The following is a 15,137-nucleotide window of genomic DNA, read 5'->3' on the forward strand; positions in this document are numbered from 1 at the left end:
ATTTGGCCTGCAAGGAGATCCAACCAGTCCATGCTAAAGAGATCAGTCCTGGGTGTTCATTGGAGGGACTGATGATGTTGAAGCTGAAACTCCAGTACTTTGGCCACCTCATGTGAAGAGCTGACTCATTCGAAAAGACTCATGCTGGGAGCGATTGAGGGCAGGAGGAGAAGGGGACGTCCCAGGATGAGATGGTTGTATGGCATGACCGACTCAATGGACATGAGTTTGGGCGGACTCCGGCAGTTGGTGATAGACAGGGTTGCCTGGCGTGCTGCGGTTCATGGGGTCGCAGAGTCGGACACAACTGAGAGACTGTACTGAACTGAACTGCCCGCTGCGGCAGGACGCTTTGCCCCCTGCGCCGAGTCGCCTCTCCTCAACGTGCCGCGCCGTGCCCTGTCGAATCTCCCGGCCCCGCCGGCTGAGTCGCAGTGCCCAGGCGCGCCGGAACGCTCCGCCCCGCCCCTCCTGCCAATCCGAGACGGCCCGCCCCTCTGCTCATGGGGTTCCGCCTCACATTCCAAAGGTCCGGCTGGTCAGGCTTCTCTGTACCACCTACTCCCGGACGGCCAGGCCCTGCCTGCAGGCCTTGCAGCTATCTTTCTGCGCGTGCGGCACCGTGACCCACGCGAAAGCGGAGAGCGGCGAGTGGAGGTCCCAGAGCAGCGTGAGTTTCTGTCCTTGGAGTCAAACCTGCCTCTCGCAGTCTCCTTTCTTTGTACCCCGGCTCTGAGGGTGGTACTGACCCTAAATCCCCGCTCCCGCCCCACCACGCTCAGCAAATTCGAACATCTCCGTAAGCGGCGAAGGGGCGCCTGCCTTTTGGTTTAAAGTCCGCACTGAAGCCGGTTCCTGCTTTTGGAACACTGAAACCCTGCGTTTCGCATTTTTTCTGGCTTAACGCTGTTTACTGACCTCACGGACCCCTCTATCCTTTTTGCACTACATACAGTTCTATTAGGCGAGGTGGTTTATTCGCTCCAAGTTCTTCAGCCTCTCCTCGGGCCCTGGAGGCCTCGCCGGCCGCCCCGCTCCCGGAGAGGCCGCGTTCTCTCCCCGGTCCTGGGATTCTGGAGAGCTCTCCCCGCTCTGAGACCCCTCTTCCCCCAGCCCCTCTGTTCTCAGGTCTCCTCAGGCCGGTCCTTCTGCGCTTCAGAGTGACCTTTCCCCTGATCCCTGGTAGGGGGAGGTGACCTGAACCAGCCACGTGACGCCCATGGTTCTTCGGCCCCAAATACCACCCGCTGGAATTTGGCTCTTGCGGGAGGGCCTTTCTTATTCAGTCTCGTACCCTGTTAATAGTGGGCGGAAGGCGGGATCAGAAGAAGCAGAGACAGCGACTCCTAGAGAACTGGAAAATTGAGAATAGCATGTGGGACAAGCGATGGCAATGAAGAGGATTGTGAGGAACTTGAAAGACAGCTTCATGAAAGAGAATGAGCCTTGAAGGGAGCGGGTGGGGAAAGGAGAGAAATTCAGAGAAAAGTAGGATCTCCAGAGCGTTAAGGGTGAGCAACATAGGGAGGTGTGGTTGTTCTTTCCGACTCTGTGAGTCTTGTATCTCCCAGAGTTTTCTCAAATCCATGTCCGTTGAGTCCAGGGATGGTATCCAACCATCTCATCCTCTGCCGCCCTCTTCTATAGCCTTCAAGGGAGAGCGTCTGTAAATCAGGGCGACAAAGAGGGCGACAGTGGAGAGGCAGGTTACACAACCCGCAAAGGGGACACAAGAGTTGGGACCAGAGCCACAATATCCTGCTGGGAGAGAAAGGGGACTTCTAGAGATTGGAGGAGCTGAGAAAAAAAGCGAGCTGAAAGGAAGCATAACCACTTGGGAGTGCCAGAGAGTTGGGAGGGAGGGAGGGCAGAGGTGGAAGAAGAAAGGCAGAAATACAGGGAGATTGAGGATCATCAGGGAGGATGAGAGAAAGCAACTTGAAGGCGAACAGATGGCAGAGAGAGGCGGGATGGGAGGCAGGGAAGAAGTAGAGAGGAGAGAAAAAGAGACAGAGAAAGAAGTAGGGAAACAGATCAACCAAATGGAGTGGAAACAGCTAGTGTGCAGGTGATGGTGGGGACTAGATCCAGAAGAGTGCTGAGTCAGTTGAGTAAGAATTATTAAGTCATTATGCATTGATTTTTGGCTTTAAAATCTAATGCAAATCTTGCTTCTTTAAATTATACAGATAAGAATGAGAACTGCAAAACTTCTGTCTGTGAGGCATGTGTATTTTGTAATAATTTGTATTCAAAGATCATCCATGTGTAGAGCCTGTTGAGGTGGGGGCTGTGGCAGTGACTTGATTCTCTCAGCTGTGGGTCACCCCCTTCCCTATTCCTGGTGAGAGCAGAGATGAAGAGAGAAGAAATGGGACAAGAACTGGACTGACTCTTACTACATGATGCCTTTTCAAGGAACTTTAAACATGTTCTTTGTGATGGTTTTACTTTTGGCTTTCTGCTTTCTTTACATTTAATTATTTTTATAGCTTGGGATAAAGATTTGTTCGTTCAATAGCAACTTTCCTGTAAACAGTTGTGGAGATGTGTCTCACTTGGGACAACTTGGATGAATGTAGAGAATATCATGGTAAGTGAATTAAGACAGACAGGGAAAGACTGGTATGTCCTTCCATTATATGGAATGTAAAAAAAAAATGAAACTCACTAGTACCAGAGCGTAGGATGGTGGTCATCTGGGGCTGGGAGGTGGGGAAGATGGGGAGATGTTGGTCAAAAGGTACAGATTTTGAATTGTAAAATGAATGTGTCCTGAGGAGGTGTGTGCAGCATGCTGACCGTAGTTAATCCTGTTCTGTTACTGCATGCTGGGAATTTGTCAGGAGAGTGCGTCTTCAGTGTTTTCACCACACACAGAACATGGGAATTTGGAGGTGATGGATGTGTTCCTTAGTGGTTTGTGATAAATATTTCACAGTGTACACGTGTCACATGGTCACAGGGTGTATGGTATGTATACACACACTCCTTTGGTTAGTCGGTTCTCCCCCATCAGACATGTTCCTCAGGATCTTGTGTGGGGCCTCGCCCCAGGAATGTGCAAAGAGCTGCAGATGATTCAGGTCTGGATCCTGCATTGAGCACCAGGGCTCTTAGCCTCCACTTCTGAGACTGAGTTCAGGCCCTGGGGGAGGGGAGGGCGCTCTGCTCTGAGTGGAGCTGGACCAGGGCCTGCTGTGTGACCTGAAGGGCATCTTGGGTCAGCAGAGGTGCCCCCTGCCACTGTGTACATGAGGCCTCACCAGGAGAGGAGTGTGATCCAAGGAAATTGTGGGAAAGTCCTGTGTTGGACTCTATGCGGGAATTGACTGTCCTGAGTCCCTCCTGAGACAGTGGCCACAGAGGACTGTCTGTTCCACACAGTGAGGGCTTCCCTGTGTGTGTGTGGTTGGGGCTCAGGAAAGGGATGTGTTGACTCTAAGCATTAAAGAGTGTGTTTTCAACTTTCATGATAGAACTGTGAAGACTCATGGATGAAGAAGCCCAGAAGAGGAAAAAGCAGGAATCAGGCATGCCTCTTTCTCAGGTAGGGTCATATTCTCAGTGAATTCTCACACTGCCTTCCTGAAATGCCCTTCTCAGGACTCACTAATCATGTCTGACTCTGGAGTGTCCTGTCTGACTACTGTACATGCACACTCACCTAGGGCCTTCCCTCAGGGCCTGTCGTCTCCACTTAGATCCCGTCTCCTCATGACCTGGTGACCTGGCCCTTGTGAGGAGGCTCCCCTGGGCACCATCCTGGGCAGGGCTTTTCACCCATGGGTTGGAGACGGGGTCTCGGTGCTGTTGGGCAGCAGGGACTGTTTAGGGCTGATCTGGATGCACTGTCTGCTCTCAGTCAATAGGGTAAAGAAGCTATGTGTGGACCTCAGGTATTAACATGTACAGTACATGGTAAAATCTGTAAAAGAGGCCAATGAGTGGAAATCAGTTCTTACTTTTTATAGTACATTTAAAACTAAATGAGCACCTCCTTGAAAACTTAAGTGTTTGGGAATGGAATGGAAAGTTCAGAAAGAGATCTCAGGACTAGATGGTGTTTCATATCATTGTCTGTTTTATCTTTTTTCTTCTTTTTCAGTTTCTTTTTTTTTTTTTTAATTCTTTTCATTGTTTCTAGTCTTTCCATTGTCTATTTAAACCATGAAATCAAGTTTACTAATATTTTTTGTCTTTCTTTCTTGGTTGCAAGTTGCGTCTTGCAGGGCAATTGAACGTAAAACCCCTGCAGTAGAAATGCAGGGTCTTAAGCACTGGACCACCAGGAAAGTCCCAACTTTACTAATTTTGATTCATTATTTATTTCAGAAACAATATTTAATGTAGGCAATTAGAGACCAAGAATTGGCTCCAAATAGCTTTCCATTGATTTATCAGAATATTATTTCTACTGAAATGATCCTTACCTCTTTTTCTTCTTCTCCTTTTGTGTGAAAATAAAAACTCTGCTCGGGGCCTATTGGTGAAATGTATTTTCATATCAGGGACAGTTGACCTTCAAGGTTGTGGCCATCAAATTCACTCCTGAGGCATGAGAATGCCTGAACCCTGTTCAGAGGGCCTTGTACAGGGATGTGATGATAGAGACCCTCAGAAACGTGCTCTCTGTGGGTAAGAATAACTTGCCTCTGAAGTTTGGGATCTGCTCTGGGGGTGTGTCTCTGCATTTTCTCTGTATGCCTCTTGGTAGCCCGTTTTTAGTGACTGAGCTCAAAGCCCTGTTGACTCAGACATGAAAAACCTCATGATTGGCATTAGGAATTTAAACTTGTCCTCTCTTCAGGTGATCTGCCCACTACATGGTACACAAGGAGTATTTCCAGAGCTTAAGTATTTATAAAGTTGATTTCAAACTTTTGAAATATCCAATTTCCTATTTTCTACCCCTATGGTCTTGGTTTAGTAGTTCTTTAAAAGTAATAGATATTTGCATATTGTACTATTCCTTATGCATTCAGAAGGAGGTAGAGAGGGAATGAATTTGTGAAGTACTGTTCTTTCCATCTTTAATGCTTTAATCAATATTCACACCTTGGAATTCATCAGAGAATTCATACTGGAAAGAGATGTAATAAGTGTGGCAAAGTCTTTAGTTGGAGTTGGGGCCTTATAATTCATCAATATATAACGGACAGAAACCATAGAAATGTAATGAGGCTGGGAAACCTTTAGTGCACGTTTAGTCTTAACTGACCATCAAGCAGTTAAGACATATAGGAGAGAAGCTCTTTAAATGTATGTGGCAAAACCTTTAGTTACAGATCTTATTTTTACAGTTCATCGGAGAATTCATACTGCAGAAAAACCATATAAATATGTTTGTGGCCAGTGCTTTACTCAAAAGGTGAGCCTTGGAATTCTTCAGAGAATTCATACTAGAGAGAAAACTTACAAATGTAATGAGAGTGACCAAGATTTCAATGCATGTTGAGCTCTAACCAACCATCAAGCAGTTCATACAGGAAAGAAATCGTATAAATGTAATTTATGTGGCAAAGCCTTCTGTTACAGGTTTTATATTACGGTTCATTGGAGAATTCATACTGGAGAGAAACCATATAAATGTGATGTGTGCGGCCAGTTCTTTACTCAAAATGCGCACCTTGGAATTCATCTGGGAGTTCGTGCTGGAGAGAAACCGTATAAATGTGATGTATGTGGCAAAGCCTTTAGGCAAAATGGACACCTTACAGTTCATCAGAGAATTCATACTGAATTCAGTTCAGTTCAGTTCAGTTGCTTACTCGTGTCTGACTCTTCCCAACCCCGTGAACCGCAGCATGCCAGGCCTCCCTGTTAATCACCAACTCCTCGAGTTCACTCTGACTCATGTCTATTGAGTCAGTGATACCATCCAGCCATCTCATCCTCTGTTGTCCCCTTCTCCTCCTGCCCTCAATCCCTCCCAGCATCAGGGTCTTTTCAAATGAGTCAGTTTTTCACATCAGATGGCCAAAGTATTGGAGTTTCAGCTTCAACATCAGTCCCTCCAACAAACACCCAGGACTGATCTCTATAGGATGGACGGGTTGGATCTCCTTGCAGTCCAAGGGACTCTCAAGAGTCTTCTCCAACACCACAGTTCAAAAGCATCAATTCTTTGGTGCTCAGCTTTCTTTATAGTCCAACTCTCACATCCATACATGACCACTGGAGAGACCATAGCGTTGACTAGACAAACCTTTGTTGGCAAAGTAATGTGTTTGCTTTTGAATATGCTGTCTAGGTTGGTCATAACTTTCCTTCCAAGGAGTAAGTGTCTTTTACTTTAATGGCTGCAATCACCATCTGCAGTGATTTGGAGCCCAGAAAAGTAAAGTCAGCCACTGATTCCACTGGTTCCCCATCTATTTGCCATGAACTGATAGAACTGGATGCCATGATCTTAGTTTTCTGAATGTTGAGCTTTAAGCCAACTTTTTCACTCTCCTCTTTCATTTTCATCAAGACGCTCTTCTTCTTCACTTTCTACAATAAGGATGGTCTCATCTGCATATCTGAGGTTATTGATATTTCTCCCAGCAATCTTGACTCCAGCTTGTGCTTCTTCCAGCCCAGCGTTTCTCATGATGTACTCTGCATATAAGTTAAATAAGCACAGTGACCATATACAGCCTTGACGTCCTCCTTTTCCTATTTGGAACCTGTCTGTTGTTCCATGTCCAGTTCTAACTGTTGCTTCCTGACCTGCATACAGGTTTCTCAAGAGGCAGATCAGGTGATCTGGTATTCCATCTCTTGAATAATTTTCCACAGTTTATTGTGATCCACACAGTCAAAGGCTTTGGCATAGTCAATAAAGCAGAAAGAGATGTTTTTCTGGAACTCTCTTGCTTTTTCCATGATCCAGAGGATGTTGCCAATTTGATCTCTGGTTCCTGTGCCTTTTTAAAATCCAGCTTGGACATCTGGAAGTTCACAGTTCATTTATTTCTGAAGCCTGGTTTGGGGAATTTTAAGCATTATCTTACTAGTGTGTGAGATGGGTGCAATTGTGCGGTAGTTTAAGCATTCTTTGGGATTGGAATGAAAAGTGATCTTTTCCAGTCCTGTGGCCACTGCTGACTTTTCCAAATTTGCTGGCATATTGAGTGCAGCACTCTCACAGCGTCATCTTTCAGGATTTGAAAGAGCTCAACTGGAATTCCATCACCTCCACTAGCTTTGTTCACAGTGATGCTTCCTAAGTCCCACTTGACTTCACATTCCAGGATGTCTGGCTCTAGGTGAGTGATCACACCATCATGATTATCTGGGTTGTGAAGATCTTTTTGTACACTTCTGTGTATTCTTGCCACCTCTTCTTAATATCTTTTGCTTCTGTTAGGTCCCTATCATTTCTGTCTTTTATTGAGCCCATCTTTGCACGAAATGTTCCCTCGGTATCTCTAATTTTCTTGAAGAGATCTCTAATCCTTCCCATTTTATTCTTTTCCTCTATTTCTTTGCATTGATCACTGAGGAAGCCTTTTTTTTTTTTAATCTCTGCTTGCTATTCTTTGGAACTCTGCATTCAAATGGGTATATCTTTCTTTTTCTCCTTTGCTTTTTGCTTCTCTTCTTTTCACAGCTATTTGTAAAGCCTCCTCAGACAACCATTTTGCTTTTTTGCATTTCTTTTTCCTGGGGATAGTCTTGATTCCTGTCTCTTATACAGTGTCATGAACCTACATCCATAGTTCATCTGGAACTCTATCTATCTACTGGAGAGAAACCGTATAAATGTGATATATGTGGCAAACCTTTAGTCAAAGTGCAAAGTTGTAGTTCATCAGAGAATTAATACTGGAGAGAAACCATATAAATGTGATATTTGTGGCCAGTGCTTTACTCAAAATGCCAACCTTGGAAGTCACCAGAGAATTCATACTGGAGAGTAACCTTACAAATGTAACATGTGTGACAAAGCCTTTAGTCAGATTTCTGGCCTTATAGTTCATCAGAGAACTCATACTAGAGAGAAATCATACAAATATAATTAGTGTGCCAGAGCTTTCATTGCACATTCATCTATAACTGACCATTAGGGATAGCGATATAAATGTAATTTATATGTCAAAGCCTTCAGTCACAGAAATCGTTTTGCAGATAATCAGTGAATCCATACTGGAGTGAAACCTTACAGATGTAATAAATGCAGTTAAGTATATCATCCTTTTGACCTTCAGAAAAGTCAAACTGTAGGAAAACTGCACAAATACAGTGGGTGTGGCAAAGCTTTGGATTCTGAGTTCAGAACAAAATAACCGTCATGTAATGAATTCTGAGATCTTGCCCATGTAGTGATTGTGGCAGATGTTTTAGAAGGCATTCAAACCTTATAAATCATGAAAAAAAATCATCCTGGAAAGAAGCCATACATTTAGAGTGCAGTAAATCTTAAGGGGACCATAAGGTCACCTGTACATGAGAGAAAGGATGTAAATGTAATATATGTGACCAGTGCTTCAATATAAGTCTCATTAGTCACATCATCAGGGAATTCATAATCCAGAGAAAGGAAATGTAATAAGTGGGGCAATGCACCAGGTAGCATTCAGCCCTAAAAAGACATCAGGTGATCCATACGCAAGGGACCTTACAAATGTATTCACTGTGGTGAGGCTTTTGTCAGGTGATTCCATTTAGGCTTCATGAGAAAATTCATACCCCAATACACAGAAGCTATGTTGATGTAATGAGTGTGTCTTGACAACAGTCTTATAGAGAGCTTATAGACAACAGTCTCAATTTAATATTCCGTAAAGAAGTCATTCTGAAGGAAAAGCTTACAAGTGATAATGAATGTGTAAAACCTTCACTCGGGGCTCATATCTCACCAATCATCAGATGATCCATACTAGGGAGATCCTTACAAATGTATGTAATGTGGCAAGGCTTCTAGGTGCTGCCTTAAACTCAGGATTTACCAAATACTTAGAAATGCAATGACTATGGCAGTTTTTACAATTGCTACTCACTCTCTAGGTATGTAGGAATATGTATCCTGGAGACAAGCCACACAAATGTGTTTGTAGGAAGGAGTTTTCTGAAACAGCAAAGTTTGGGGACGATACTAGAGCAATGCCCTACAGGTGCAATGGGAGTGGAAAAAGTTTCAGCTTGAGTTGAAGTATTATGCAATAAGAGTCCATATTGAAGAGAAGTCATGAACTGTGTAGGCAAGGGCTTTCTCAAGACATCAGAGTGTATTAGGCTTAAAAATATATGTCTTTCAAAGAAACCACACAAAAGTTGTGTATGCTATTTCCTCTGAAATCAGGAAGAAGACAAGGGTGCCCACTCTCACCACAACTATTCAACATAGTTTTGGAAGTCCTAGCAGTGAGAGAAGAAAAAGAAATAAAAGGAATGCAGATTGGAAAAGAAGTAAAATTCTTATTGTTTGCAGATGACACGATCCTCTACATAGAAAACCCTAAAGATAGCACCAGAAAATTACTAGAGCTAATCAATGAATATAGTAAAGTTTGAGGATATAAAATTAATACTCATAAATCTCTTGCATTCCTATATACTAAGAATGAAAAAAGAGAAACTAAGGAAACAATCCCATTCACCATTGCAATGAAAAGAATAAAGTACTTATGAATAAATTCACCCAAAGAAACAAAGACTTATGTATGCAAAACTATAAAACACTAGTGAAAGAAAGATGACACAAATAGATGGAGCAATATACCATGTTCGTGGATTGGAAGAATCAGTATAGTGAAAATGAGTATTCTACCCAAAGGAATCTATAGATGGGAAGATGTTAATGTGTGAACTTTGAGTTGGAAAATGAGTAAGTTCTGGGGAGCTATGTGCAGCATTCTAACTGCAGTAAATTCTTCTGTGTTACTACATACTTTAAATTTGCCAGTAGAGTAAATCTTAAGTGTTCTCACCATACAAAACATGGAACCTGGGAGTTGATGGATGTGTTGATGACTGGATTGTGATAAATATTTCACAGTGTATACATCTGTCAAATGGTCATATCATGCATGATAAGTATACACATATCCATTTGATTAGTTCTATTTCAGTAAGGCTGGAAAAGAAGAAAGTAGGAGGTGGGCTGAGTTTGCCACCTTTAATGGTGTTCAACCCATATTTCCCATGAGATCCATGAAGCATTTTGCAAAACCATGTATGGTACCCCCTGCCCTATCAGACGTCCTCAGATACTTGTGTGGGTCCTAGTCCCAGGTATGTTCACAGTGCAGCAAATCTGATCTGGATCCTACATTGAGAACCAAGGCTCTTAGGCTCCACTTCTGAGACTGAGAACAGCACCAGGGATGAGGAGGCCACTCTGCTCTGAGTGGGGATGGACCCGGGCCTGCTGTGTGACCTGAAGGGGATGGTGGGGTCAGCAGAGGTGCCCCTGGCTGCTTGGTACGTGAGGCCTCACCAGGAGGGGAATGTGATCCTAGGGAAAGTGTGGGAAAGCTCCTGTATTGGTCTCTGTGCCGGAACTGACTGTCCTGAGTCCCTCCTGAGACAGTGGGCACAGAGGACTGTCTGTTCCCCATGGAGGACTTCCCTGCATGTGTAGTTGGGGCTCAGGAAGGGGGAATGTTGATTGTAGGTATTAAACAGCCATGTTTTCAACTTTTGTATCAACCTCTGCAGGATGCCTGAGAAAAAACCTGGAAGAGGGGAGAAAAAGAGTCAGGAATGGCTCTTTCTCAGGTGTCATATTCTGAGTGATTCTCAGTCTGTCCTTCCTGAAATGGCTTTCTCTGGACTCGCTAATCCTGTCTGACTCTGGAGTATCCTGTCTGTCTCCTGTACATGCACACTCACCGGGGGTCTTCTCTGAGGGCCTGTCACCTCCACTTAGATCCCATCTCCCCATGACCTGGTGACCTGGCCCTTGTGAGGAGGCTCCCCTGGGCACCGTCCTGGGCAGGGCTTCTCAACCACGGGTTGGAGACACGGTCTCAGTGCTGTTGGGCTGCAAGTTTGCTTAGGGCCCATCTCGATGTGCTGTCTGCTCTCTGTCAACCAGAATCAAGAAGCTGCACGTGGACATGAGGTATTAACACTCACAATATGTGGTAAAATCTGGAAAAGAGGCCAATAAGGACAAATCAGTCCTGACTATTTCTAGTACATTTAAAGCTAAATGAGGACCTCCTTGAAAATCTTGGTGTTTGAGAATGGAATGGAAAGTTCAGAAAGAGACCTCAGGGCTAGGGGGATTTTCATTCCATCATCTGTTTTTCACTATGAAGTCCAGGTTTACTGATTTTTTGGTCTTCTTTGTTACATGGTGCAGCTTGCAGAATCTTAGTTCCCTGAGTATGGATTGAACCTGAAACTCCGGAAATGGAAGTGCGAGGTCTTAACCACGGGACTGCCAGGGAAACCCCCAACTTTACTAACCTTGGTTCATTGTTTTATTGTGGAATTAACAAATAAACTTTGGTTTTTGTTAATAACTACATACCTAAAATTAACTGCGGATAGTCATTTTTTTAGAAAATTATTTATTTAGGTGTTCTGGGTCTTTGTTGCTGCTTGGTCTTTTCTCTAGTTGCCAGCCGTGGGGGCTGTTCTCTAGTCGTGGTGCACGCGATTCCCATTGTGGTGTCTTGTTGCAGAGCATGGGCTGTATGATGCTTGGGCTTCAGTAGTTTCAGCACTTGGGCCTAGTAGTTTGGGCTCTTGGGCATTACAGCACAGGCTCAGTAGTTGCATCACTTGGTCTTAGTTGCCCCGAGGCATGTGGCCTTATCCTGGAGCAGAACCCATGTCTTCCGCATTTGTGGGTGGATTCTTTACCATTGCGCCAAGAGAGATGCCCTCATATTATTTGTGAAGACCGGTATTTTATAGAGATTGGATTCAAAGTATTCTATATATGTTTTTTATAAGACTACTACTTTTTCTTTTTTTAAAACTAATATAGTATTAGAGTTGAGATGTCCCTGTTGGTACAGTGGATAAGAATGTGTCTGCCAATGCAGGGGATATGGGTTGGATCTCCCTGGTCCGAGAGGATTCCTCATGCCTGGGAGTAACTAAGCCCATCCACCACAACTACTGAGCCTATGTTCAAGAGCCTGTGAGCTAAAACTACAGACCCCATGTGTTGCAACTACAGAAGCCTTGTGCCTGCAGTTCACCTACAACCTGTTCTCTGTAACAAAAGATGCCATTGCAGTGAGAAGCCTACTCACCACAACTACAGAGTATCTCCCCCTCAGTGCAACTAGAAAAAGCCACACAAAGTAACAAAGACCAGCACTACCTAAATAAATAAACAAGCTTTTTTAAAAAAGGTAATATTGACACACTTAAGTACAGTTGATTCATTTTCATGGCCCCAGAGATGCTGAAATACATATGACTGAAAAGTGATCATGGGAAAATGATTTAAAAATGTGTCAAGAGGCAACTCTTCATTTCAGTCAATCGTGTATTTACATGTGCATGCATGTGTGCATGGATATGCAACTCCATGGTTTTATTACAAAACATCATCTCATAAATAAGCCTGTATTTTTGAACAGTTGAAATTATATCTTAAATATATGTGTAGCCGTAAATTTTTTCTACCCTAGCACAGGAATGATTTAAATAGTAATAAGATTACTGATATTGTGTGTGTGTGGGGGGGGGAGGGGTTGAGGAGTGACCCTATACAATGACCTTTTAAGGCCTTCCATTGCTCTTCAAATTCCTTGATGTTATTTGAGGTTTCTCAGGGAACTCTTACTGATGGACTTTAATGCTCTGTCACCTAACTGTTTGATTCCTTAGGTTCAAAGGAATTTGACTTGACTTGACTCCATCCTCTTTTAGTATAAAAGGGGACTGAGTTCTAACTCAGATAAGATGGCTTTGGAGGTACAGTCCACCATATTTTCGGTTTGCTGACTTTCTGAATAAAGCCATTATTCCTGCCCCAGCAACTCGTCTCTCAATTATTGGCCTGTTGTGTGGAGAGGAGTAGAAGTTTAGAATGTGTACTAAAGGAACAATGCGGTTTTCATCAATTTTTAAAGATGTATTGCTCTTTTTGGCCACATGATGCAAAGAGCAGACGCAATGGAAAAGATCCTGATGCTGGGAAAGATTGTGGGCAGGAGACGAGGGTGACAGAGGATGAGATGGTTGGATGGCACTACCCACTCAATGAACACGAGTTTGGGAAAACTCTGGGAGATAGTGAAGGACAGGGAAGCCTGGTGTGCTGGAGTTCATGGAGTTACAAAGAGTCAGATTCGACTTAGCAACTGATCAACGAAAATTGCTCTTTTTAAAGCAATTGTTAGTAAACTTTTTCAATTTCAAAATAAAAAAAAGGTACTGACGGAAGTTCCCATCACATACCTTAGTCCTCCACTCTCACAGACTGTAGGTTTTGACCTTGTGTCTCTGGAACTGAGCCATGTGGAGGTTGGCCTTCCAGCTGAATGAAGAACAAAGAGGAAAAGTGATACAGGATGTCACTGTAAAATGGCACGTTTTCCCCAGGCATAGTTTTGTATTTCTTAATTTAGTTTGCAGTACAGAGAGAAATCCAGAAAATTTTCTTGTTTTCTTAAGATGGTTAAATTATTCTAATGTTCTGCATCCAACCACTGCCCTACAGGAACTCTTTGGAGACTCAGATTCTCAACCTCTGAATCGCTAGGAGCAGGACAGGCAAGAACCTGCTGATAAAACCATTTATTTATTTATTGCACTTGAAAATATGTGGGTTACTTTCAAATACTTTTGGTGTTGATTTCTCACATAGTTTCACAGTAATAAGAGAGCAGGCCCTGTATGATTTCAATACTCGTTATTTAGGCCATGAAACTTCTGCACCTTGTTTTACAGCACGTTCCAGTATCTCCTGGTTAATAGTCTATGGGGACTTGAATAAAATTTGTATCTTGCTCTTGTGTGAAAATTGTATAAGTCTTAATTATGTTGAATTGGTTCACAATTCTTTTCAGGTCTAGTATATCCTACTTTCCTGTCCATTTTATTAATTTTTGAGAGCTTAATATTGAAATTCCAACTAAAACTCTTAATTTGTCCACTGAAGAAATTGTAATATATAGTGGAATTGTCTGTAACTACTTTCAAAGCCTCATGTAAATGTGTTGTCATACTTTCATAATTTCAAAAAATTTTAAAAAGGAAAATAAAATCTTTATTGAAACTTTTCTACTTGTTAGGAGGACATATCCTAGTTTCCAACATACTGGTCTCCAAAGTTAGAAGCTTTTGCCTTAAAAGTGTAATGGGATGACACAGTGACCTGGGAAGGCCGGCCGCCCCTGCCTGCATGGCCCGGTGGAGCCCCGCCGCAGCAGTGCCTCTGGTCCACGGAATCCACCAGCTTCCTCCTCTCTACTGTACCCAGTGCATGTTTCCCTCACATCCTGAGGGGGGAGCTCAAAGTGACCCAGTTCAGTTCAGTTCAGTTCAGTCGCTCAGTCATGTCTGACTCTTTGCAACCCCATGAATTGCAGCACGCCAGGCCTCCCTGTACATCACCATCTCCTGGAGTTCACTCAGACTCACGTCCATCCAGTCAGTGATGCCATCCAGCCATCTCATCCTCTGGTGTCCCCTACTCCTCCTGCTCCCAATCCCTCCCAGTTCAGAGCCTTTTCCAATGAGTCAACTCTTCGCGTGAGTTGGCCAAAGTACTGGAGTTTCAGCTTTAGCATCATTCCTTCCAAAGAAATCCCAGGGCTGATCTCCTTCAGAATGGACTGGTTGGATCTCCTTGCAGTCCAAGGGACTCTCAAGAGTCTTCTCCAACACCACAGTTCAAAAGCATCAATTCTTCGGCGCTCAGCCTTCTTCACAGTCCAACCCTCACATCCATACATGACCAAAGGAAAAACCATAGCCTTGACTAGACGGACCTTAGTCGGCAAAGTAACGTCTCTGCTTTTGAATATGCTATCTAGGTTGGTCATTATTTTTCTTCCAAGGAGTAAGTGTCTTTTAATTTCGTGGCTGCAGTCACCATCTGCAATTATTTTGGAGCCCCCAAAAATAAAGTCTGACACTGTTTCCACTGTTTCTCCATCTATTTGCCATGAAGTGATGGGCCCAGATGCCATGATCTTCATTTTCTGAATGTTGAGCTTTAAGCCAAGTTTTTCCCT

Source organism: Ovis canadensis, chromosome 14 (assembly GCF_042477335.2).
Source record: "Ovis canadensis isolate MfBH-ARS-UI-01 breed Bighorn chromosome 14, ARS-UI_OviCan_v2, whole genome shotgun sequence".
Classification (NCBI taxonomy): Eukaryota; Metazoa; Chordata; class Mammalia; order Artiodactyla; family Bovidae; genus Ovis; species Ovis canadensis.